The sequence below is a fragment of the Panthera uncia genome, chromosome A2 (genome assembly GCF_023721935.1).
Source record: "Panthera uncia isolate 11264 chromosome A2, Puncia_PCG_1.0, whole genome shotgun sequence".
Taxonomy (NCBI): domain Eukaryota; kingdom Metazoa; phylum Chordata; class Mammalia; order Carnivora; family Felidae; genus Panthera; species Panthera uncia.
Window position 1 is genome coordinate 142,370,777 of NC_064816.1, and position 26,355 is coordinate 142,397,131.

General features: G+C 45.3%; 1 long non-coding RNA gene across 1 annotated transcript in view; it reads left to right on the forward strand.

The window, feature by feature from the left end:
- Positions 1-529: 529 nt before the first annotated feature.
- LOC125930153 (uncharacterized) overlaps positions 530-26,355 on the forward strand; it is an 82,772-nt gene continuing 56,946 nt past the window's right edge. The window contains exons 1-4 of the long non-coding RNA XR_007460087.1: positions 530-634; positions 1,976-2,071; positions 3,119-3,235; positions 14,802-15,021. This is a non-coding gene — a long non-coding RNA (uncharacterized LOC125930153). The remainder of the gene's footprint in view (positions 635-1,975; positions 2,072-3,118; positions 3,236-14,801; positions 15,022-26,355) is intronic.

The window sequence follows — 26,355 nt, forward strand, 5'->3', positions numbered from 1 at the left end:
CGGGGCTTAGTTTCCTTCAGAGTAGAACACCCAGGAGCTAAAAGAACTGTATATGTTTTATTCTCCACTAGCGACTACCATTCTCTTAGAGCCAGAATCTCTATTTGCTCCAAACTATTGGGCCTGTTACCTTCTTATAGAATCCCTATAGAATGTTGACACTTTTATGTGGGTCCCAGGGCAATTACGGCCTTAAATCTGGTTCTCACTCACTGAAGGACTAATTGGTAGTGCTGACCACCTTCAGATGTTGAAGGGAAATCCAGCAGCCCATGATGGAAACTGAAATCTGGAGGATAGTATGGCTTGAGGGTGAGGGTTTTTTGTTTGTTTTGTTTTGTTTTTAGATTTTATTTTTAAGTAATCTCTACACCCAATGTGGGGTGTGAACCTGCAACCCTGAGATCAAAAGTCACATGCTCTACTGACTGAGCCAGCCTGGCGCTCCTGAGGGTGAGGTTTGACTTTCAGGAAAGTGTGATAGAGCTGCCTCTCAGATCCCTGAGCTTGGACTTTTCTGTTTCCTCTGACAGCAGCCCATCAGTCAACGGCCTTGGATGCTTCCACAGCTGATTTTTAATTGAGAGCTTCAGATGGATTATAGAGAGGGCTTAGAGGAACCACAGTCCGTGAGGTAATTTGGCAACAGGCAAGTTCTCAATCCTTGGATTTTGGGAAAGAAGACCATGTATTAGGCCACAGAGACAAAGGCTTAAAGTATTTTGGGCTAGAAGGAGGTCACATGCCACCTCAGGGAAAACAAAGGCTTGCCTCGTTGGGGCACCAAGTCAACTGCCTGCCTATGTGCTCCCCCTTCCTGGGCCTTCACTTACTGACCTATAACATGGTGGTATACAACTAAATGAGTCTTAAGGTGGGGGCGAACCTGCTGCTGTGAAGAAACCAAGTGACACTGCTGTTGAGCAGCCCATCCCCCCACTGGGGAGTTATGTGACCCCAGCTGAGTTATGCGGGGAGCCCTCGTCTCCTGGTCTCTAATGGCCTCATAGATGGGGGATTATGTAAGTGAGCATGTGTGACAATGCCTAGCCCATGGAGGACTCTCCCAGAACATCATTTTTCTTCCCCCTTGCCTTTTGGTTTCCAAATAGTAGAAGCAGTGGTCCGGGCTGGGTATGGATATATGCAGGATTACCATTCTAACATGGCTTCTGCCTGCCTATGTGGCCCACTGGCACTGTTTCTCTACAGCTGGACTGCTTTCCCTTCGCCCAGGCAAGAGCTGGGAAAGAGGTGGATTAACAAGGAGCTTGCATGACATAAAGGAGCAGTCTGGGTTTCTGGAGTCAGAAACTGTGGGCAAGTTACTTACCTCTCAAGCTTCAGTTTTCTCTCACATAAAAGCAATGTGTCCTAGCCCTTGGGCTCATTGTGGAGGGTAAAATGAAAAACAGGGTACATAAGGCTTCTGGAACACAGTAGGTGATCTCTAAATGTGAGGTGAATCCCCACCCACCTTCCCAGCCTTCCCCCTTAGAACACACTTGTGGGACTTCCTGCGAACTTTATTGTGTAGGATGGTGGTTCTCTATGTGTGCTTCTGGGCACAAGGGGCCTGAGAGAATTCCATCAAAAATCAAGTCATGGAAAGTCAATTCATCACTTTTATTTTGCCAACTGGCGATTTGGCTTCCCATCCATTGAGTGTTGGGAAAATTAGTTTTGGCAAGTGAGCCTGCCTCCTAGAGGAATTCTCTGGGTGGACTGGGCTGATCCAAATGCAAGTTTAGTAAATGCTCTGCTCAGGAGTAGGAAGCAGCGTGCGATATGTTGAAAGCTGAGCCCTGCAGTTTGCGGCCGATGTCAGAGCTGCCTCTCCCGATTTCTGCTTCTGCGTCAGCCACCACTGTGGTCATCACCATGAAGAAGTTCTTGTCGGAGAGGAGGGAGGCTGCTGAAGGGGAAGCCGAGCCTCCAGGAAGGGAAGACCGATGTTATTGGTGTTTCTCCCCAGGCCCCCGGAGACTCTCTCATCTCCTCCTCTAGCCGTTCTTTTCGCTGCCAAACAAAAGAGAAGGGGCCAGGTGGCACGTGGAGTCAGAAGGCAAAGGTAATGGCTGCAGGAGGTGACAGATTAGAAGTTCGTGTCATGAAGAGGCATCTGAACCCTGAATTCCTCTTGTAGGGGGTCATGATTCTTTGCTTGTAAGCAAAGGAAACAAGCTAGTTAATTCACCTAAGGGGTGCCCCCAGCCTGGAAAGGAGGCTGGAGAAGGGGCTCAAGGATGGACGAGCACCAAGGCAGTGCTCCGAGGCCTGCCTGAAAGCAGCCACCATATGGTCACAACGCAACTACAACCAGTTGTTTTCAGTCTCTTTGTTCTGTTGCTCAAGATACAAATTCCAGAGAGGGGTATCTGATGGCATAGTTTCCATCATATGCTCTTTTGTTGCCTGGAAAGAGTGGAGCTTCTAATTACCTAGCCCCCAGGTTGTACCTAGTGGACAGGAAGCAATTCCGATTCAGGAACTGAACTGAAGAGAAAATAGTTAGTAGGAAGCCAGATAATACAAATCATGGCAAGAGCATATAGGCATATACCACTTAGAATAAGCTAGCCACTGTTCTAAGTGCATTACGTATGTTAACTCCTTTAATCTTCCTCTGTGGGCGATGAGGATATTGTTATCATGACCATTGGGCAGATAAGAAACTGAGATCCCAGGAAGTTAAATCATATAGTAAACAAGTGCTAGGGCTGGGATTTGAGTCAGAGTTTGGTTCTTAATGCCTATGGACTACTGTCCACATTACTACTGTTCACTTGAAAAGCAACTTGGGGAAAATTAAGGAATTGAGTAGTACAAAAGAAAGCTGGTTTGCTCAGGGTTTCCAAGAGTAGAAGGAAACTAGAGACGTTCAGGGATTCCACCATTTTGGTCTCCCAATTCTCAAAAGATTCTTCTATCAATTCCCCTCTGGAGCATCTCATTCCTTTGCTCAAATGCAGATGGTCCTGCTGAGGGGGTGGGGAAGAGGTGGGGGTGGGGGCAGGTAAACATAAGCTTGATTTAACAAGCCAGGGAAAGGAGAGGTATTACACAGATTTAAGATTTAACAAAAGAAGATCTAAATTGACATTTTATTGACTTGCAGTGGGAGTTGTTAAAGACAGATTACTGCACCAAGGGTAGAGTTTGATTGAGAGGTCAGGAGAGGACTCAGCCATCAAAGGCATCCAACTTGAAGACTAGAGATACCCCCAGGGGCAAGGTAAGCACATAAATTTGAGCTCACACATGGATACTTGCCAACACACACACACACACACACACACACACACACACACCCCAAATAAAACCTGAGCTGCTCTCTTAGTCCCAGAGGCCAGGCCCAGAGACACAGGGTGAAATGGGAGAGAACTAAAGCACAGTGTGCTAGATTTGATTCTTAATAATACCCTCTTCCCACCCCAACCCGATTGATCCCCAGACCCACTGGGAGCTGTAGAGATGGAGTTCCTCAGACTTTAAGGTAAAAATAGGATTTTGAGAAAATGCCCCACTGCTTCCAATAAGAAAGCCCTTCCATTTCAAAGCCCTTTCCTCAGGGACTCAGCGCGGGCTGGATGGCTGTATTCAGAGATGCAGAGCTTGCTAGGGGTGCACAGAGGCAGCAACAAAGGTCTGCTCCCAAGAGCCCAGCACTCTGGGATCTGCCTTGGTGGAGTGGTACGTGGGGACAGGACAGACACATGGTAGGGAGAGACTGACAGAGACACAGCTGGATAATGAGGAGCTGTCCTGCTTAGACTACAGTTCAGGGATCCTTCACAGCAGTGCTGGCATGAGGGTCTGGATTCCAGGTTGGGTGATGATGAATCTTATCCCAAGGGGCCTTTTCTCTGTACATTACCTCATGGGTTGCACCCACTGTTTCTCCCTCCTAAAGCTGAGGGGTGCCTGGATCAGTGTTTGAATGGCCTCTTTCTCCTCTGTTCCTGCAACTAATATCACATCTTTGGGAATCTTCTCATGGCTCTGTTTCTCTCCTTAGCTCCTGCCTCTGAGGCAGTGACTGTGTCCAGTGGAAGATCTATGACTTCCATGTGTAACTCTTCCCTCCCCTTAGACCACTGTCTTCCTGGGGGGATCCAGTGCAGGGCAGGGTATTATTATTAAAATCAACTTCTCACACCCTCACAGATCTCTGTTATAGCTACTGGAGGAAAGGGCACTGAAAATCCTCCTTACCCTATTTCAAACCTGTCCCCCCAACTGGGTTCTTCTTTTAGCTCTCAGGACATCTTTTGCACACACACATCCCACCTGCTCTTAACCCCACATGGTCCCAGGTTCCACTTGGACTGAGCACCATGAGAAAAGGAGTGTCTGGTGTAGCAAAAGATTTGAAGGTGACCTTCATTGAGCCCTAAGAGAGATAACAGTCTCTCTGCAATCAACAAGCCTGGCTCCTCTGGATACTAAAATAGCAACTGTAGAGTAAATCTGCCCCCATCCCCACCTCCTTCCTTCTCTTTTTCTTCAGGACAACACAAAGAAACTCTACGGGTGAATTGGGAAATCACAGTGTCTTTTAACAGCCTGAAAGCCTGAAAAGAAAGTTCTCGTGCATGTGTGTGTGCATGTCTTTGCAGCTCATCAGCTCAGGAAAGCTAGTTTCTCAGCGTTGTCACCACCACTTTTCATTCAGCAAACTCTGCCCTTTTAGTTATCATCTTATTTGTTCTATCAAAAGCCCTGAGTTATGAGGGTCCAGAAAAGGTGTACTGTATTTTAGATGGGAGGGAACCAAGGTTCCAGGAAAGAAGGTGCCTGCTCAAGGTCACCCAGATGGAGTGGCCAGAGCCAGAAGATGGCTGTTTGCTTCCTTAGGCTTCCTACTCTAGATTTCCACTGGGAATGTAATGTGTTCTCAGGGCTTGATTGCTGAACCTCAGGAGCATTTGATACTGGGGTTATTAATGTAAGTGATTTTAGCAGCGTCCTGCTGGTTCCCACTCTTTGCCTCTGTTCCCTGTGCTGGGCCCAGAGCTGTTGTTCAGTGGTGGTTGGAGAGCCCAGTGGGTGGTTTTCAAGGTAGGGACAGATGGAGTGAGGAAGGAAAGATCCTTCACCCTGTGGCTATTGCAGAGGGGAGTAGAAATTGGATTTGTCAGGGTTGGAGTTAGCAGAGATATGGAATTTGTGTTTATATGGTGGCAAATTGTTGAAGGGAAAGGAGAAGCTGGCAAATGAAATGATGGAGATGTCTTTCTGAGTAAACAAAATAAAGGGTGGGCCCAGTAAGAGGAGGACTCGGCGTTCAGCTCATATTAGAGCATGGAGACAGGATAGTCCCACTGAGGTCCCTCCAACCCAGAAGATCCTCTTCAGCCTTCTAGAAAACTGATGGGCAGTAGTGGCTCACAACCAGGGCAAAGCTGGTTCTTGCATAACTTGCCCATGTGGAAAAGGGGACAGGAAGGGACCACAGTCAGGATTACTTTGCAGATAGATTCTAAGATAATTAATTAAATTAGAAGGATACTTAAAGGTTATCTAGTTTCACCCCTTCAGTGTTCAGATGAGAACACTGAGCTCGGTGAAATGCCCAAATGAACACGGCTACTAAGCTACAGAATGGAACTAGAACCCAGGTTTGCTCAACTTCCAGTCCAGGGTGACTTTCAGCACTTTCACTGATTAGGGTCAGGTCATTTGACCAAGTGCCCTTTGTCTCTAATAAGAGATCATGGGATCATTATACTAAGTTATTTTTGTTTTCCTGCAGTCTGGAGAGTACATACTTGAGGTTTGTAGAGCCCAACCAGTATCCTGGACACTTTACTTATGTTGAATCCTTTCCAGTAGATCTAAAATATAGCAGTTCAGAAGAGAGTCCAGAGAAAATAGTGAGGTTAAGTGGGGAAACAGGATGGATCAGTGCAGAAAATATGGGAATCTAATATTCAAAATTCTTCAAAGATAGGTGCTGAGTTCCATGGTCAGCCATAACAGAATAACTGGGACCAGATTTATGCTCTGACTTTAAACACCTGAAAAACAAAGCAGAATGTATGAAACAATGGTTTTCAGAGATTGGACCACAGGTAGCACAGGAGTGTGATCTCTGAGAGAAGGGAAACAAAAGAGGTGAACCCTGGGGTTGCCCCAGCTTACTCCTGAAGGTGGTTTCTAGGCTAATGTGAAGTGAGGGTGATGGGAACAAAATGGCTTGGTGACCTTAGTGACTTGAGAAGACAGGCATCAGAGTTTGGGGAGGCCTAGGTAACCAGAATTTTCAGGGTAGAATAGGACAGAGAATGGGATGGAATTTCACAGAGAGGGAACTCTGGAAGTCTGCAGAGAAATCTCCTTGTATCTTTGGCTGATTACAGATCTGCCCGTGCATGAGAGGAAACTCACCATGGCTGGAAGAACCCACTAGAAAGCAGTAGACTGTAACACTTCTAGAGTGCACAGAGAAGTAAGAATAATTCGTGCTCCCACCGGTAAGAGTGGAAAGATCTAATAAATGGGGCATTGGGTAGAATCCTCAGAAGAATATTTTCTCAGTAATAGAACTCAAATACCTCTAGACTAATAGTTGGTGTGGACCTGCCCTAACAAAGACTAAAAGCAAATTTCAAAAGAATCTAACTGATGCCAAGTAACTTAACTATGTATGAGAGTAAAATCACACACACACACACACACACACACACACACACACACACAAGACATTAAAAGAAGGTAATAAAATGAATAACAGGAGAAAAATCAGTTAATAGAAATAGGCCCAGGCATTATAGAGATGATGCAAATAGTAGACAAGGATTTTAAAGCCACTATTATAAAAATATCCATCTATTCAAAAAAGTATAGGAAAATGTAAATGTGAGGAGGAAGATACAAAGAAAGACCAAATGGAACTCTTAGGGATGAAAGACACAGTATCTGAAATGGAAAGTATACTAGATGGAATTACAATAGACATGATGCTACAGAACTAAAATCAGTGAACCTGAGGAAGCATAAAAGTGATTCAAAATTAAGTGTAGAAGAAAATGACTAAAAAACATAAACATAACACCAGCGACCCATGCGACAAAATGAAGTGGCCTATTGTATTATAGACTTTTGTCTAACTCTTCCATAAATTTTTGAGAAAGGACTATTGAAGTCTCCAACTGTAACTGTGAGATTTTCTATTTTTCCTTCTACTTCTAGAAGTAGGAAAAGAGGAAAGGGTAGGACAGGAAAAATGTTTCAAGAAATAATAGTCACTTTCTAAATTATGATGAAAAATAGGAACCCATGGATCCAACAATTTCAACCAAATCAAAGAAGAAGAAACATAAAATCACACCAAGGCACATCATAATAATGGCTAAAAGCCAGAGACAATCAGGAAATAACAAAAACAGCCAAAAAAATGACACCTTATGTATAAAAGGGCAAAGATAAGAATGGTAACAGAATTCTTACTATGAACAAAGCAAACTAGAGGGTATTGGAGCAACATTTTGAAGTTATGATAAAAGACCTTCTCAACCTAGAATTCTATACCTAACAAATATATGTTAGCAATGAAGGGGAAATGAAGACTTTTCCAGAAAAAAGGTGAGAGAATATACCACAGCAGGCTTGAACTATAAAAGATTAAATTCTTCAGGCAGAAGAAACATGAAAACAGAAAAATATTCCATGCTCCTGGATTGGAGGAACAAATACTGTTAAACTGTTGATACTACCCAAAGCAATCTACATATTCCATACAATCCCTATCAAAATAACACCAGCATTCTTCACACAGCTAGAACAAACAATCCTAAAATTTGTATGGAAACCGAAGAGACCCCAAATAGCCAAAACAATCTTGAAAAAGAAAACCGAAGCTGGAGGCATCACAATCCCGGTCTTCAAGATGTATTACAAAGCTGTAGTCATCAAGACGGTATGGTACTGGCACAAAAACAGACACTCAGATCAACAGTATGGTACTGGCACAAAAACAGACACTCAGATCAATGGAACAGAATAGAGAACCCAGAAATGGACCCACAAACGTATGGCCAGCTAATCTTTGAGAAAACAGGAAAGAATATCCACTGGAATAAAGACAGTCTCTTCAGCAAATGGTGTTGGGAAAACTGGACAGCGACATGCAGAAAAATGAACCCGGACCACTTCCTTACACCATACACAAAAATAAACTCAAAATGGATGAAAGACCTACACGTAAGACAGGAAGCCATCAAAATCCTCGAGGAGAAAGCAGACAAAAACCACTTTGACCTTGGCCACAGCAACTTCTTACTCAACACGTCTCCCGAGGCAAGGGAAACAAAAGCAAAAATGAACTATGGGGACCCCATCAAAATAAAAAGCTTCTGCACAGCGAAGGAAACAATCAGCAAAACTAAAAGGCAACTGACAGAATGGGAGAAGATATTTGCAAATGACATATCAGATAAAGGGTTAGTATCCAAAATCTACAAGAACTTACCAAACTCAACACCCAAAAAACAAATAATCCAGTGAAGAAATGGGCAAAGACATGAACAGACACTTTCCCAAGGAAGACATCCAGATGGCTAATAGACACATGAAAAAATGCTCAGCATCACTCATAATCAGGGAAATACAAGTCAAAACCACAATGAAATACCACCCCACACCTGTCAGAATGGCTAAAATTAACAACTCGGGAAACAACAGATGTTGGAGAGGATGCAGAGGAAGAGGACCCCTTTTGCACTGCTGGTGGGAATGCAAACTGGTGCAGAAACTCTGGAAAACAGTATGGAGATTCCTCAAAAAATTAGAAATAGAACTACCCTGTGACCCAGTAATTGCACTACTAGGTATTTATCCAAGGGATACAGGTGTGCTCTTTCAAAGGGGCACATGCACCCCAGTGTTTATAGCAGCACTGTCAACAATAGCCAAAGTATGGAAAGAGCCCAAACGCCCATCAGCGGATGAATGGATAAGGGAGATGTGGTGTGTGTGTGTGTGTGTGTGTATTATGCAATGGAATGCTACTCAGTGATTCAGTGATGAAAAAGAATGAAATGTTGCCATTTGCAACAATGTGAACAAATGTATGATTTTACATACATTTTTACATACATAATTTTAGCCATTCTGACAGGTGTGGGGTGGTATTTCATTGTGGTTTTGACTTGTATTTCCCTGATTATGAGTGATGCTGAGCATTTTTTCATGTGTCTATTAGCCATCTGGATGTCTTCCTTGGGAAAGTGTCTGTTCATGTCTTTGCCCATTTCTTCACTGGATTATTTGTTTTTTGGGTGTTGAGTTTGGTAAGTTCTTGTAGATTTTGGATACTAACCCTTTATCTGATATGTCATTTGCAAATATCTTCTCCCATTCTGTCAGTTGCCTTTTAGTTTTGCTGATTGTTTCCTTCGCTGTGCAGAAGCTTTTTATTTTGATGGGGTCCCCATAGTTCATTTTTGCTTTTGTTTCCCTTGCCTCGGGAGACGTGTTGAGTAAGAAGTTGCTGTGGCCAAGGTCAAAGTGGTTTTTGTCTGCTTTCTCCTCGAGGATTTTGATGGCTTCCTGTCTTACGTGTAGGTCTTTCATCCATTTTGAGTTTATTTTTGTGTATGGTGTAAGGAAGTGGTCCGGGTTCATTTTTCTGCATGTCGCTGTCCAGTTTTCCCAACACCATTTGCTGAAGAGACTGTCTTTATTCCAGTGGATATTCTTTCCTGTTTTCTCAAAGATTAGCTGGCCATACGTTTGTGGGTCCATTTCTGGGTTCTCTATTCTGTTCCATTGATCTGAGTGTCTGTTTTTGTGCCAGTACCATACTGTTGATCTGAGTGTCTGTTTTTGTGCCAGTACCATACCGTCTTGATGACTACAGCTTTGTAATACATCTTGAAGACCGGGATTGTGATGCCTCCAGCTTCGGTTTTCTTTTTCAAGATTGTTTTGGCTATTTGGGGTCTCTTCGGTTTCCATACAAATTTTAGGATTGTTTGTTCTAGCTGTGTGAAGAATGCTGGTGTTATTTTGATAGGGATTGTATGGAATATGTAGATTGCTTTGGGTAGTATCAACAGTTTAACAGTGTTTGTTCTTCTAATACGTGAGCATGAAATGTTTTTTCCATTATTTTTGTGTTTTCTTCAATTTCTCTCATAAGCTTTCTATAGTTTTCAGTGTATAGATTTTTCATGTCTTTGGTTAGGTTTATTCCTTGCTATTTTTACAGTTTTTGGTGCAATTGTAAATGGGATCAATTCCTTGATTTCTCTTTCTGCTGCTTCATTATTGTTGTAGAGAAATGCAACCGATTTCTGTGCATTGAGTTTATATCCTGTGACTTTGCTGAATTCATGGATCAGTTCTAGCCATTTTTTAGTGGTCTTTTGCGTTTTCTACATAGAGTATCATGTCGTCTGTGAAGAGTGAAAGATTGACTTCCTCCTTGCCAATTTGGATGCCTTTTATTTCTTTGTGTTGTCTCATTGCTGAGGCTAGGAATTCCAACACTATCTTGAGTAACAGTGGTGAGAGTGGACATCCTTGTCATGTTCCTGACCTTAGGAGGATAGCTCTCAGTTTTTCCCCATTGAGGATGATATTAGCAGTGGGTTTTTCATATATGGCTTTTATGATCTTGAGTTATAATCCTTTTATCCCTACCTTTTTGAGGGTTTTTATGAAGAAAGGATGCTGTATTTTGTCACATGCTTTCTCTGCATCAATTGAGAGGATCATATGGTTCTTTAAAAAAATTTTTTTTAATGTTTATTTATTTTAGAGACAGAGAGACCACAAGTGGGGGAGGGGCAGAGAGAGCTGGAGACAGAATTTGAAGCAGGCATCAGGCTATGAGCTATCAGCACAAAGCCCGATGCGGCGCTCGAACTCACGAACCATGAGATCATGACCTGAGCCGAAGTCGGACACTCAACTGACTGAGCCACCCAGGTGTCCCTCTTATCATTTCTTTTATTCTCCATGATTTTGTCTTCTGTATCGCTGATTTACTACTCTGCTTCCTTTATCCTTGCTGCTGTGGCGTCCATTCGCTATTGCATCTCAGTTATAGCATTTTTAATTTCGTCCTGACTAGATTTTACTTCTTTTATCTCCACAGAAAGGGATTCTATGCATTTTTCAACCCCAGTTAGTATTCTTATTGTCGTGGCTCTAAATTCTAGTTCAGACATCTTGCTTGTATCTCTGTTGATTAAGCCCCTGGCTGTAATTTCTTCCTGCTGTTCCTTTTGGGGTGAATTCTTTCATTTTGTCATTTTTGAGGAAGACAAAAATTAAAACAAAAAGCCAAAATTAAAAAATTAAAAATAAAACAAAAAATAAAATAAAGGAAGGTATATCCTAGGTGTGTTTTGTTCTGCTTGTTGAAAGAAGCTTGATAGAATAGAGAAAAAAGGGAAAGAAAAGAGAGAAAATTTAAAAAAGAAGATAGGAAAAAATTAAAACATGTATAGAATAAAGTAGAATAAAATGAAATAAAATTAAATAGAATAAAAATTTACAAAAGAATAAAAAACGAAAAATATTTAAAATTTTTTTTTTAATTTAAGAAAAGAGAAAATAAAACTAAAATTTTCTCTTTCTGTATCCCAGAAAAAGAAAAAGGAGAAAACAAAACAAAACAAATCCATAAAAAACAATTTAAATAAGAATAGAAGAGAAAAACCTGAAATAAATGAACTAGCAAACAGAATGAAACCCAAGTGAAGTTGCATCCAGTTTCCTGTAGAACTCAAACTATGTAGCACTCTATAGTCCATACACCAAGCAGATGAAGAGACTTGTGCTGTTCTTCTATGAGATGTGCTTGGAGGGTGCAGTTGAGTGGGACTTGGTGTAATGGCTCTTTTCTCAATTAGGTGGTGCTGCTTAGCTTACTGGGGTGGATCAGTGTGGCCTGAATGCATGTGGGTGCGTATGTGCATGTACGGGAGGCGTGGAAATAGTTTCACCCAGCTTCCTAGTCTTTGGCACAGGAACTTTGCACTTTCACCTGAAATCAAGCACCCCTCCTTTGTCTCAGGCCTTCCTCCACACCCCGTCTATATCCTGTCTGTGCCCAAGCCATCTTCCTGCCAGGTGGCACCTCCATCCAGACTTTTACCACAGATGGGGCTGTGTTTCAAATCCCCTCACTTTAGAGACCTGTGTCTTGGGCCCGCTCTACTCTCTGGGGGAAGGTTTCACTGAGGAATGGCTGGTACCCCCAGAAAATGTTCCCGCGATTGTGCAGTGGCAGAGGTTCAGAGACTGTGACAATTCACAACACACAGCCCATGCCAGGTTACACCATACTCTGAAGTCTTTGTCCTAATACCAACAAACGTGGCCATAGTGGTTTTAATTCTTACTGGATCCAAGTTGGACACAACCCAGATATCCATTGATAAGTAAGCAGATTCACAAATTGTAGTAAATGCACATGATGGAATACTATTCAGCAATGAAAAGGAATGAATTACTGGTCTGAGCAGCAATATGAAGAATGTCAAAAACATTGTGATATGTGAAGAAATCCAGGCGCAAAGACCACATAGTTTATCATCTCATTTATATCACTTTCTGCAAAAGGCAAAGCTGTGGAGACTGAAAGCAGATCAATGGTTGCCAGAGAGGTAGGGGAAGGAGAGGTGGCCAACAGGCACAATATTTCTATTGTGACAGAAGTATTCTATATCATGATTGTGGTAGTAGTTGCACATGTATGTATGTTTGCTACAACTCACTGAATTAGATATCAAAATTTGGTCAGTTTTATTGTGTGTAAATTATACTTGATTCAAGCTGATTTAAAAGTAAGATACCTACTTGGCCTGATTTAGATTTGGAGAGTTGAGGAAAGTACTAGATGACCTTCCAGAAGTGGTTCAACCAGATGTCACTTGTTATGGTGTAGATAACTGGTATCTGGCGGGGTAGAGGGATTTGCAGGGAGGAGATGGAGTGGAGCACGTAGAGATCTAGGAGGGGTGGTATTACTGCATGAGGATGACCACGAACTCATCCTCGGTGCACCTTCACCCTGGGAGGACATCCAGTGCGTTTAAGGAAAGGAGAAACTCTGCTTTTCTTAAAACCGAGTATGAAAGGGACAGAGGGTTGGGATCCCAGTTTGGATGCACGACGTAACTCTGCCAGCTGCATTTGATGTGTTGCTGTTCTGAGTCACCCAGTTTATTAACAGCAGCCATCGAAAACCATTGTAGTTTGGTACTGACTGCAGCTTCCCTTTCCACTGTGACCACCCACCCTTCCCCTGTAGGAATTCTTTGCCCGAAACCCTGGTGTCCAGGAAGTTATTTGTGGAATAACTTTTGTGTGACTGTTTACTAGTCAGGCTTCTCTGATTGTGAGGCAAAGAGACACACAGAGAATTACAAGGAAACACAGGGAATTACAAGGGGACAAGGGGAAGCTAGAAAACCAACCATTTAGCTGCTCAGTCACCTGGATCCTAGTTTGTCCTATACTAGGGTGTGCAGAGGCTCACATAAGACACAGAGTGTGGCCCCCTCAGGGAGCACCCTGAGCTTAAGTGATTATTCTCCATGATAGTTTCCAGAAGTGGGGTGTAGTATGTTGGTGACTTTCAGGGTGACACCCATCCGCCAGGTTCTGTAGATGACTTAATATTCATAGAGCCCCTAGAACCAGGCTGGCACGGAGAGAGTGCTATGTAAGTGTTACCTCCTGACCTAAGTAAAGGATGGCTTCCCTTGCATTTCAGCACTTAGATGATTTCTTTCTTTTTACACAATGAGTCCTGGTCCACTTCTCAAGTTTGGTGTTTCCTCTTTTAACAAGCATCCTTTGCAAATGCTAAGAAAAGAGAAAACGGGAAAACCCACTTGGATTCCTTTTCTTAATCAGAAACTGTGTATGTGGCCAGCAGTAAAGTCTTGATGGATTCCTCAAAACACCCACTAAAAATGAGTTAAGATATGAAAGAAAACTGGATGGGTGGGTGGGTAGATGGGTGGATGGGTGGATGGGTGGATGGGTGGATGGGTGGATGGATGGATGGATGGGTGTATGGGTGAGTGGATGGATGGGTGGATAGATGGAAGAGTTTGCCATTACTCAGGTAAGAAGGCAAAGGGAAGGGTGAATTGTGTGACAGGTGTGTACATGGCTGAAGAGAGGAAATTTTGGAGGGTTTAAGTATATGCTTATGGGTCCTTTGGCCCTCTTCAAATAAGGACTGCATGATAGATTGAGATTTTATAGGTTTAATATTCCCACCCAACACCCTGTGCTTTTACATCTGGATAAAAGGAGCTATAAATCTCTCCAGGCAGAATGACTGGGCCCTGCCTTTCTACCCTTCTCACTGAGATCTTACTTGGAAATACAGCTGAACAGTCAATGATGAATCATAGCATCTGTGGAACAGCCTAGATAAGGAACAATTTGCATTTTCATGTGATAATTCGCTACTCTTGGCATTTTCAAATTACCTATAGAGCCACATTAATTCTGTTGCCATAAACTACCACTCTGTACCCAAGTCCCTGGGAAATGGGGACTCAAGTGGCAGGTTTGTTTGGCTTTACGGGAGCGGGAAGAACTTCATTTCTGTGATGCAGGGCATGTGAACCGGGCTGGCCCCTGGAAAGTGCCTTTTGTAGCAGCTTCGTGGAGCAAGGTTGTAGCTTCAGATCTACCTGAAATTGTCATCTTCCATGTCTGTATGTTACTTAGTTAAAAATAAACTGAACACAAATCACGCCCCCTACTCCCTTGCCTCACAGTGCAAAAGAGATGCCCCTTCAGCTCTTTCTCCTTTTCTCTTTCAGGAAGTATATGCTTTGATGGGGGTAAACCCTGAGTGGCTCCTACAACAGGATTGAGAAGGGTAATTTTGCAGGAGCTGTCCTGAGGGCTGGATGAACTCCCTGGCCCTGCAGAAGAAACCACTGTCTGATGCCTGTCTGCCTGCTTCCCAGTGGTCGCAGCTACTTTAAGAGGTGCCATGTGGACTAGTCTTTCACCAGCCACCGTGGACTCTGGCAGAAGGTGGGTGGTGTCAGATGAAGACAGAATCAACTCTTGATCTCCCAAAGTAGGGCTTCTCTTCTATGATACCTCCAGACAAAGACATTTCATGGTCTGCTGCTACCCGACCCCCACTCATTTTCTCCTAACTTTCACAATCCACTTAAGTTCCTAATACACATCAGAAACCCTTATTGCTGCAGTGCAAATCCATTTCCTTGCCCCAAGCAGAGATGAGTCGTTCTCAAACTCTTGAGTTTACACATCCCTGCATTTCTTATACAAATTCTGAGAATGCTATCAAATACATTAATGAGGAGCCTTGTAAAAATGAGAATAATTTCTGTCTCTCTATCCTAATTTACATTTGTCCATTTCCTGAGGTTCCATTCTATTAAACTTTAATTTGCTCCCCTCTTATCCCAAGCCTTTCAGAGTCTTATATTGGAGATTTTGTTCGTGCAGACAGAGTATAGAGTCTCTGGGCTTTAATGGGTTACACTTATGGGCAGGCAAGATGCATTTTGTCTCTGAAGTGATTTTTAGATTGCCCACCCATCTGCTCAGGGCACGCTGGCATAAAGGAGAGGGTGTGCGTTGGCATGATAGCAAAGCAGAAGTGATCATTTGTTTTAAGTTCTGTTTATTTTTGTTTTAGTATTCTTTGTGTCCCACTTTGCAGTGGTTGTTTTGAATGACTTTTTGCTGCAAGATCTTCCAGTTTCTGTACTTATGAACTGAAGGGCAGGGGTCGGGGCCTGAGGCAGTCAATCCTATTCTCCTACTTTATCTTTAAAATATATGAAGAAAGCTTAGAAATGGAGAGTGCTTTTTGTTCCCTGGAAAGGAGCACCAGGGAAGAAATATATTAGATTGCGCCATATAAAGTTGCCATTTTTATAGGTCAAAAATGGTTAAATATCGCTGATTTCATATGGTTCAGTCTAGTAAAATCAAACCTCATTAGTTCAGACTAATTTGAGGAAGCTTTGTCAGAATTTGCTGGAGTGTGGCAAAAAGTCTGAATTATGAGACCATTTTAGACAGATGCAGCTTTATTGCACTGAACAGGAAATAGGTCAACAAAATAAGGTCCTCTACAAGTCCATGGAGGGATTTCTTTGGTTAATAAAGGCAATTTGTAATGAATCCACAAGTAGGTTTTGTAAAGGGTGCTTTAAGGCGTACTTGAGAATTCTTGAGAAGTTTGTTTTTTAAAGTAGCTTTAAGTAGTTTCCTCCAGATTTACAATATATGATTAGTTTGCTTACCAAATCCTTCCTTCAAGACCAGCAAATGTATGGGCTGAAGTTTACCGGCTGAATTATTTCTTATTCTAAAATAGTGTATTCCAAATTAATGATGCTTGACTGCTCTATTCCTGACCTTGAGGTTGGACATTAGGTTAATGAAAATCAATGGAGACCGGCCCTCAAGTATTGGGGAGGAGAAAATATATTTGACAACAACATATGTGACTTAAAAAAAAATGAGGCTGGTTTTCTTGTGTGGGCTCATATATTGACTCTGGAGGCAGTTTCTGAGGCAAAGTTCCAACTGTGTTCGGGATAATAGCAGCAAACTTGGAAGGAGTCAACAGCATCCCACAGAACTGCTTTGAGGAGAACATAATGTGAACGTCCAAGTTCCAACCTTTTGTGGCTTAAAAAAAAATGCTCACATATGCTTATTCTCCTAGGGAAATATTTATTCCCATAAGAAATGATTTTTAAAGCTTCCCTGTAAATAATAGCAATTTCTCCACCACATTCAAGTTTATTTGCAAGCAATTTTATCAATTTTCTGCTTACCTGAAACCCTGAGGAGTGCATGGGGAGAGGGGGTAGGAGGACGAGGGAAATGGGGCTGAGGATTGGTGACCAGCAGAAACACAGACTGGTAGATAGTTTGATAAAATTGGAATCAGGTGTAACTTTTCAGGAGCTCACCAGTGGTGTAGGGCAAAGTTCATCCTCATGGGATTCCTGCTCTGGCTCCAACGATTCTAGAGGAAAAGTCCTTTCTCAGGGTAAGTGGGTACACCCCACCTTGCTTCTTTTTCCTGCACTGTGCTCTTTTGCTTTGAAATGTCAATAGGACTCAGAGTTAGGGGCAGATCTGATTAGGCTACTGGACAGAACTGACTCAGTTTGCAGTTACAGGTCTCTAAAAGCAGATATGACACAAAAATGGGACCAGATGAAATACGGGAGTGACTTAACAGAGCAAAATAAAATAGACCCGTGATGGACCAGTTCTGTATCTCCCGTAGTTAACTCAAAATCTATGCATGAATCCGTACAACCAAAAAGAGTGGTTGCACTGTATGTAAATTGAAACAACTAGATGAATGTGAAATGAGACCAATCCTTCCCTTGGTAACCTGCAAAATGGACGCCCCAGTGGTGAGGTCTTCTGGGTTTCTCTCCTAGCGAGTGCTGTGACAAGAGCACATCATGCTTGCCTCTGCTGCTGTGTCCCTGTCACAAGGGAGGGAGGGTTGCAGTCTGTGTGTTCCTCTAGCTCGGCGTGTGCCCCGCGACGGTTGGCTGCATTACGGCTCCGTGCCCCAATGTAACAGGAGCCCCACGGATGCTGCTTGAATTGAGCCTTGATCTTGTGTACTGCTGTTTTAAATCCAGACTACTCTGATCTTGCCCTTGGCAGAGGTTCAGTAAGTCAGGCAACACCCACTGTGCCCCTACTATGTGCCGGGGACACGTAGTAGTGCTGGGAATCAGGGACAGAAACACAAGATGGAGCCCCTGGGCTGGAGCTGCTCCAGTGGGGGAGCCAGATGTCTAAACAAATAATTAGAGCGCTGTGTAATTAGTGCTAATGGGAGGCGTGTGCAGAGTGCTCTGGGGCACAAACAAGTGACCAGCTAAGCCTCAAGTCACCACCCTCCAGCTGCTCCAAGAGGGTTAATATCACTGTTGTGCCCCCGAAAAAGAAGCTTTGTCCAAGGAGGCATTGCTGCTGTGTCATCACACACACACATCACACACCTATCACAGGCACACCCCTGAAGGCCTCCCACCTCGTACAGAATGTCTCACGTCAGCTGTGCCCCCTCCTGGGCCATGATGGAGACTGCCCAGGTGCTGCTTGCTTTAGGTAACTGCTCATGGCGGGGTGGGTGGTGGTCGTGGGTGAATTCCTGCATCTCACTGTGATCCTTCCCAGTGCCTTTTCCTCACAGGCTGCAGGCAGTCTAGGTTGCCCGATGGTCTCCATGGCAACGGGTCTCTCCTTCCATCTTCTACAAGTGCAGGGTGCCTCTTTGGAGGAGGGCAGGCCCCTGACCAGCGCCCAGCCAAGCTGAAGACTCTGTATCTGCCTCTCTGGGTTGTTTCAAGGCCTTACTTTTTTGCCAGGTATCAGCAGTGGACTAGGAACTCATGAGGCTCTACTTGTCCATGCCTGACCCCCCCCCGGCTTACTGCTGAATTTAAAGAGCCGCTGACAGTAGCTGCTCAGACTGAAGGTGACCGAACAGGTCCTGAATGTCCTGTCAACTGCCAAGGACAAGGTGGCCACAGCAAAGATGAGCCTGGAGTCAGTTCTGGACAAATTAGAGCATGTTGATTGCAGGGTAACCGGGATGACAGAGGGACTCACGTGAGGGGTGAACAAAGAAAGTAGGGATACCCAGACAGGAGGAGTGTGACAGAGAACAACTAGCCGACCGAGTACCGCACGGAAGAGGGAGCAGATGCAGTCTGCGGGGCACTGTTAACTATCACTGGGACCAGTGGTTGGAAGAAAAAAGGCCACACAAATTCCTTCCCCTTCCTCGTGTTTCTGAAAAGGCGCCTAAACCCTTCAAAGGTGGAAGGTGTTACCTTTGAGGAAGTGAGATCCCTGTCAAATCGGATAATCAAGCAGAAGCTCGATGGTCATTGGGTGGACATTCAGGTGTAACGTGAGCCTTTAGTGTTTCATGCAAACCTGACTGGCCCCACCTGACACCCCTTGGTACCCACATTCTTGCCTGTAAAATGAGGAGTGAGGTCAGAGCGTGGCTCAGATACATTTGTTTTATAGCCCGGTGTTCAAACCCCATTTTCTAAACCTGATCCTACCTACATGATACCTAACCTGATGGATTTCAGGCACTGCCTGTTTTTCTGAGCACTTTCATATCCACGATCTCATTACCTCTTTTCCATTCCTCTGTGAAGTGAATAGAACAGGTATGATCCCAGAGGCAGGGAAGGTCAAGGGAATTTTCTAGAGGTTATGAGCAAGTGAGAGGCAGAGCCAAGGCGGAGGCCAGGGCTCGGGTCTGCCAGTTCAGCCCATTGTCCTCTCTTGCCAGGGGCACGTTCACTGGTGTTTCCACCTTGGGCACATGATGCCACAGAGAGGGGTTATCAGTTAGCAGTCTCATGCAACACACAGTGTGGCGGAAATAGTATATAAGTAAATTAAGCATCGTTTCCAGAAAAAAAAAATGTCTGGCTGTCAGTTGTTCTCAACTTTGGGCTTTGCCGCTAGATAAACTCCGAGACACAAATCTGCTAACTATATGTGACGTGAATCCATGGGTTATGTAAAAGTGATTTGTGCCAGTGGATCGGGGTGGGGTATAAGTTGAATAATAACAATGTCTAATAAGTCTGAACTGGCCCTTCCTTAAAACTCCTGTGGGGGTGTTGAGGAGGGAGGGGCTGGCCATGCGAGTCGGCTTAGTACTGCATCCAAGCTGAAAATTCAACAGGCATAATGTTGCCTGGGAAATTGAAACATCAAATGTCAAATAAGATCTCGCTGCTGCTCTAATTCTTTATTCAGGCCCCTGGGGAATAATGTATCCAATGTGACAATCCAATAAACTCTAACATCATCTCCACCACGTGCTATTGAAAAGCCCCTTCCTCTGCCTTCTTTAAATCATGGCGTCTGCTTCTTTTAATCAATCCAACTGAAGCAGTGAATGCAAATTGGAGACCATACTTTATATATGTATCTGCCGGACTTGTCAGTGGATGACAGGTCCATGGAAAACTTTCCACGCTGGCCTAAACTTGGTCTCCAAGTGAACCATGGTGATGACAAGACTTGCAGCAGCTACTCTTTTTTCCCGGGACTCACGTGTCCTTTTATTGTTTTCCCCAGCTCTTGGTGACGTGGGAGGCAGAGCACAGTCTCCTGCCCCACTTAGGAGCTGTAACTTGCAGCCTGAACCTTGTTCACCTGTATGATGCCTAAGGGACAGTGAGTCAAGGGTTGGAGTAGGAGAAACTGGTAATGGAGGGTTGGGGCCAAGGTTTATTAGGCAGGTGACCCGCCTTATGTTTTGGAGCTGCCAGAGGTATTTGGGAACAGGCTGGACTATGGGCCAAGCTGGGATTCAGGGTAGCCTCCACGGTGGTGGTGGTGGGAGGGGGGAAGCGACACATCTGGGAGGTCACCGAGTCCTAGACATGGTGCACTGATGTGCTATGAAGTCCCAATTCTTTCTCCGAAATGCCGACCTCAGCATTTATGCTGCCTCTACTCACTTTAGACGCTGGAGAAGCGGGGGTGGGGTGGCAGAGAGTGTGCTGCTGGTGAGAGAGGGGTGCTCTGGCTTCACGGGACTGTCCTACTGGCCTGAGCAAAGCCCAGGAATGTCCACCTTCACTCTGCTCACGAAGCCTGTGGCTCCTTTTCCTACTCTGCTCCCTGCCGGGGTGAGGTGGTCTTCCCTGGAATCCTGACTTTGGAGAGGTCATAGCTGCGGCTCCCCTCACGGGTGGTCTTTCAGTGGATGCTTGCCCACTGCCAGGGTCTCAGCCCACAGAGAGATCCAGTACTAGAAAATTCCTTCCTTATGTGGAACTCAACTCCACCCCCTTTCAGCTTCCTCCATTGGCTCTATTTATTTATTTATTTATTTACTTACTTACTTACTTAATTTTAGAGAGAGAGAGTGTGAGCAGGAGAGGATCAGAGGAAAAGAGAGAGAGAATCCCAAGCAGGTTCCACACACAGCACTGGGGAGCCCGACAAGACCCTGGCTCCCACAACCCTGGGATCATGACCTGAGCCGAAATGAAAAGTTGGGTGCTCAACCAACTGAGCCACTCAGGTGCCCCCTGCTCTAGTTCTTAATCTGGAATCATACAAGGAAAATCCAACCTCTTCCCTGGGCCGTGTCCTGAGATATTTAAAGGCAGATGCCTCATCTCGCCTGCGTCTTCCCTTCTCACCAATGGTTTTCAGACCCCTCGCCACCCGGTTACTGAGTCCTGGGTGTGAGTCAGTCAGTGGTTGCTCTGTTCACGCTGTGGCACACAGGTGTGAACTCAAGTCTACACTGAAGGAGGCTTCTCATCCTTGGCAGGGAGGAGGTCAGAGCCCTGAGAGGAGCACATTGGTTTCCAGTATATGCTCCAGCGTAGACAGTCCTGCCCTGCCAGTCTTCCTCAGGAGAAGAAGGAGGGCACAGAGCTTCTCAGCGTGGAGCCGCGGAGGGTAGAACATCCATGAGCACCAGACACGGGACTGGACACCAGGATCGTGTTCTTCTTCCCAAGACCCAGTGCTCACGTCAGTGATAGAGGCTTCCGTCTTCCCAGTTTGAGTAGTCTGAATCCTTCCCAAAATCAGTGCAGGTCTCCTGGAAGGCACAGAGTCCACCAACCTCCCCTCAGCCACTCTTCTACTCAGGATACAGTAAACAGTGGGCACGGCCGTGATGACCTCCCTGCAGTGGCATGAGGCTGACTCACTCAGTCCCCAGGCAGACTGAGCTCATCGAGAGCATGGCCAGACAATGTTGGCTGAAGGAGACTGCGATCTTTTGCTGTCATCATGGCTAGAGTTCCTTGAATTTTTTTTATGTTGGAAATAATCATATAGAAAAGCTCCAAGTACAGTGCAAAAAAACTTTCTTTTTCCTGAATGATTTCCAAGTTTGTGGCCGACATAATGGCCATGACCCATGAACCCTTTAGTTTATATATCTTACAAACAAGGACGTGCCCTTATATGGCCATAAACAATCATCAAATGCAGGAAATATATGGATACATCACTAACATCTAATCCTCAGACCCTGGTCAGCTGCCGCAGCGATAATCTTTATAGCAAAAGGATCCAGTCTAGGCTCATACACTGCATTTCACTGGGACGTCCCCCCGGTCTCCTGGAATCTGGAACAGACTCCCAGTCTTTTCTTAACTCTCAAGACCTTGACACTTTGGAAGACTCCAGGCCAACTATTTTGATTAATGTACCTCACATTGGGTTTGTCTGATGTTTTCTCATGATTAGATTCAGACTACGCATCTTTGGCAGGAGTTTCATGAAGTGATGCTGTGAGTCAGTTTTTGCTGTGTATTCAGAAAGCTCAATTAGCACTTTGTTAATGTGCCTCAGAGTGGGAGAGCCTATGGGACGCATTGCATCTTTGCGGGTGGTGCAAAATTCTGATTTGTCTCCATCCTATTGATACTAACTTCTATTTCTTTCTTAAGGTGGTGTGTGCCTCCCTTCACCAATGCAAAGTGACTCTCTTCCCCTTTGTAATAGCTGTGTGTGGACGTATTTTGTGATTAGGTAAATAGCCCATTTTTTACCAAACTTCAATTTGTTCATTTATCTATAGTAGTATGAACTCATGGTTTCATATTTTCATCAGTGGATGGTAACTTATTGTTGGTGTTTATTTTGATACTCCCATAGTCTTAGAGCTGCCCAGTGGGAGTCCTTCCAAGTTGGCTTTGGTATCCTGCTCAGATGTCCCTGCCGTTCTCTGAGTACTTCCTTACTTCTGGTGTAGTGGGATGCCCAGGTTCATCTTGCACTCTCCCTGCTCCTGGCTGGAATCACCCGTTGTCCAAGGACCCTGGGTCCTTTCAGTGGACAATGATACCAAGAAACCAAGATCTGGGGGCTAAGTGTGCTCATTGGTATTGGCATGGCTCCTAGACCCTCTTGGTGGACAGAGCGAAGAAGTAACCTGCACGTGCGTTTATATGCAGATACGTGTACTTACACAGTTGTGTCTGTATTTATGTATTTTTCTACTGATAGACTAAAAACCATGCATTCGCGTACAATTCCCAAATTCTAATCTAGCACCTCAGAATTCACTTTAGTTTTCTTCCTTTTTGCATTCGTAGCTTCCTTCTCTAATAGTGGGAAATCTGGCTCCTGTGATTTCTAACATATTTTCTTACTTGATTGGCAGCCCTGTATGTAATCAATCTTCCATTGCTCCTGACACCCTTTCGTGGCACGGATGCTCTCCTCATCCAGCTTGGCCTCCCAGACTCTGCTGTGCTGTTGCCTCAGCCTGGTTCGAAGCCCTTCCCAGTGCTCACCTGTTCCCACACCCCATGCCCGCTGCCCCTGCAGGGACTCTCTTCTCACCTCCTCAAGCTCATCACCCTGCTGAAGCTCCAACAGCCCAGGCCAGGCCTCCCCTGTCACCCCAGCATCTCGTGAGAAACCTCTCACGGTGCTCAGGCTCCAAACCCTGAACTGAGCTGCCCTTCGGCGGGGCCTTCCTCTCTCCACTTGGCCTCCAGCGCCCCATTCTGGGCCTCTGCACCTCCCCTCCGCCCCGGCCCAGGTGCCTACGTTTCTCCCCATCCCCATGGGTGCGTGGACTGAATAGTTTAGGAAGAGAAAGAACAGGAAGAAGAAGCAGAGAGAATGCATCTAGGGTTCTTCATCTCTATCGCCAGGGCATCCTTCTTGCTCTGTGCAATTGAGGAGGCCGGGACTGCTGCCCGGCAAATGCTAGGGTCTGCAAAGGCCTGTTAGCAGGGCAACCTGTACGTTGGCACATTAAGGTAAAGTGCAGTGGGGACCGAGGCCGCCTTTGGGTAATATGTAGATTATCCCATTTTGAGGCACATTAACGAAGTGCTAATTGTGCTTTCTGAATGCAATTTGGTGCCAGTTGCAGGAATAACTCTGGCACCTGCTTGGACTTTAGACTTGCAGATTAACTCAAATGGAAAGAGTGGCAAAACAGGGAATAATTTGTTCTCTAATAAGCCACTTGGAAGCCAACTCATTTCTACAGTTGGTGTCAGAAAAGTGCAGCTCACTGATTGGAATAGGAAGCTGTGTATCTGGTACACAGGGTTCTATGCCTTTTCTGCCACGACTTCCTGAACAGCTCACCTCACTTTGCATCCATTGGCCTCAATTTACCTTCCCACTATTGGGGATAGGCATAATATTATTCTGATTGCACAGATTGGTCCTGAAGAACCCAGTTGTCTGCTTCTGTCACTTGTATTCACACAGACAGCTCCGACTAGAAGACAGAGGGTCAGGAGAAGAGTGTCTGCATTTATGGCCAGTTCTCTCAGGGTGTGATCCTTGAAGTGGGGCCCCTGGACGAGCAGCACCGCATCCGCCTGGGAGCTGGTTGGAAACATGAACACAGACCCTCCCACCCTACCTAGACCTACTGAATTGGAACCTGGGGGCAGGACCAGTGGTCACTGGTTGAACCAACCTTCCAGGTAGTTCTGATGCGTGCTGAAGTTCTAGACGTGCTGATGACTCTAGGAAATGTGGCTCAACTCACCGGAGCAGGGTTTTCTGAGCATTTACTATGAGGTTACTCCGCAAATGGTTCCTGAGCGCCTACCTGTGTGCCAGGCAATGTAGTGGGCCCTGCAAGTTGAATTGTGAACAAGACAGCATGGTTCCCACCCTCACTGGGCAGGGTGTCTCATGAGCGATGCACTGAGCAAGCAAACAGGTGGGAAGCCAGGAATGGAAATGCAGGGTCTCGGAGGGAGAATCGTGGAGGGGACCTGGTTTAGATGGGGAGGTTGGGAAGGTGACTCTGAGCACGTGTCATTTATGTAGCAGCCATGCTCTCGTGGAAGCCATGGAAAGTTGGCTGGAAGGAGGTACCAGATAGGGAAGTTTGTGAACCCTCTCTTCCCTGCAAGGCAGTCAGAAGAGGGCAGGCACCAAATGTGAGATGCGGGAACACACATATAGGCAGTCTCTCCCTCTTCCTTTCCTTGCATTTGCTCAGAGTTGGCTCTGGGGGAGGGGTCGTGCCTCCCTGCTTATCATACAACTGGGGGGAGTTGGCATCCTCATCATTTTCCAGGGACCAGATATGTACAATATTAAAAAAGAAATCATGTGATTTGCTGACAGCACTTAATGCGGAATTCAAGGGGGCCTTATTATTCCTATACATCATGTCTGGCTTGCAACAGGCAGTGGGATTTCTGGGACACAGGGGAAGCTCGCATGCCTTCCTTTGGGGGATGACAACTGTCGGCTAACTCCCTCCTTGGATGGGTGGTCCTTGAGGCTTCACCAGGGGCCATGTGGTGCAGAGGCGGGCATTAGGATGTAGTGGGGGAGCCTCTGAAGGTCGGGGCTGGCGTGCTGCTCTCTTGATGGTTGAACAATGCTGATCAGCCCAAGGTCTCTGACTGAGAGCAGCCGGAGGTGGCGCTCCCAAACCCGCTGACTGCTGACGCCACGTGTGCAGGGGGCGATGTGTGCTTATGTTTCTGGACTCGGGCCAGAGGCTCTGATTGAGTTTTGAGATGAGAGCAGATCTTCATCACTGAGCCACATTTCTCATCGTGTGTGTGGGGTTCCTCTCACCCACTTGGGCAGGCATTCTCACCTTTGCCTCCTCCACACGGTGCCTGGCAGATGAAAACACAACTATGAAATGACCGCATGGATGACTAGATGGGGCAAGGAATCAGGGAGTGCCCTGAAGTCAAGGAACATAGGTCCGTGGTGCAGGGATAGTCTATCCCCCCAGAGAGGACACATACTAGGGCATTTATCCTGTGCCTGGTTGGGCTATACACCCTATTCTATTTGGAGACCTAGGTAGTGGGTTCCCCAGCTCGTGGAACGGTGGTCTCAGTGGCAACGTTGCATATGCCTGGCACTGTGCCTGGAGCCCATCAGGCATTCCAAACTATTTTTGGATTAAGGCATTCAGTCATTTTTTCCCCTTAGGTCAGGGATTATTATGTTGAATATATCAATCTTCCTTGGTCTCCCCTGGGCTGTGTGGATGGGGATGCTGGGCAAGGCAAACTGCAGAGTGGGGAGCCCCTTGTCCACCTCCTGTCACCTCTGCAGGGAATGTCACAGGCAGTGTTCTAGGGGGGAACATGGCCCAGAAAGGACTGAGGACGTGAGCCCTTCCTTTCTGAGCTGCTGCTTTTCTGTCATTCCTCACGTCTACACCTTGTATACTTTTTGCACCTTGGAGAACAAATATTACGTTGTCCGTTTGTCCACAGTTCCCAAGAACTGCCAGCTAACCATCCTTGAGGTGGTGGGGGACTGGAGCATTCACCCCCTTTTGCCTCGTGATTAGGACATTGTGAAGATGCCTGCCGTTCCTCT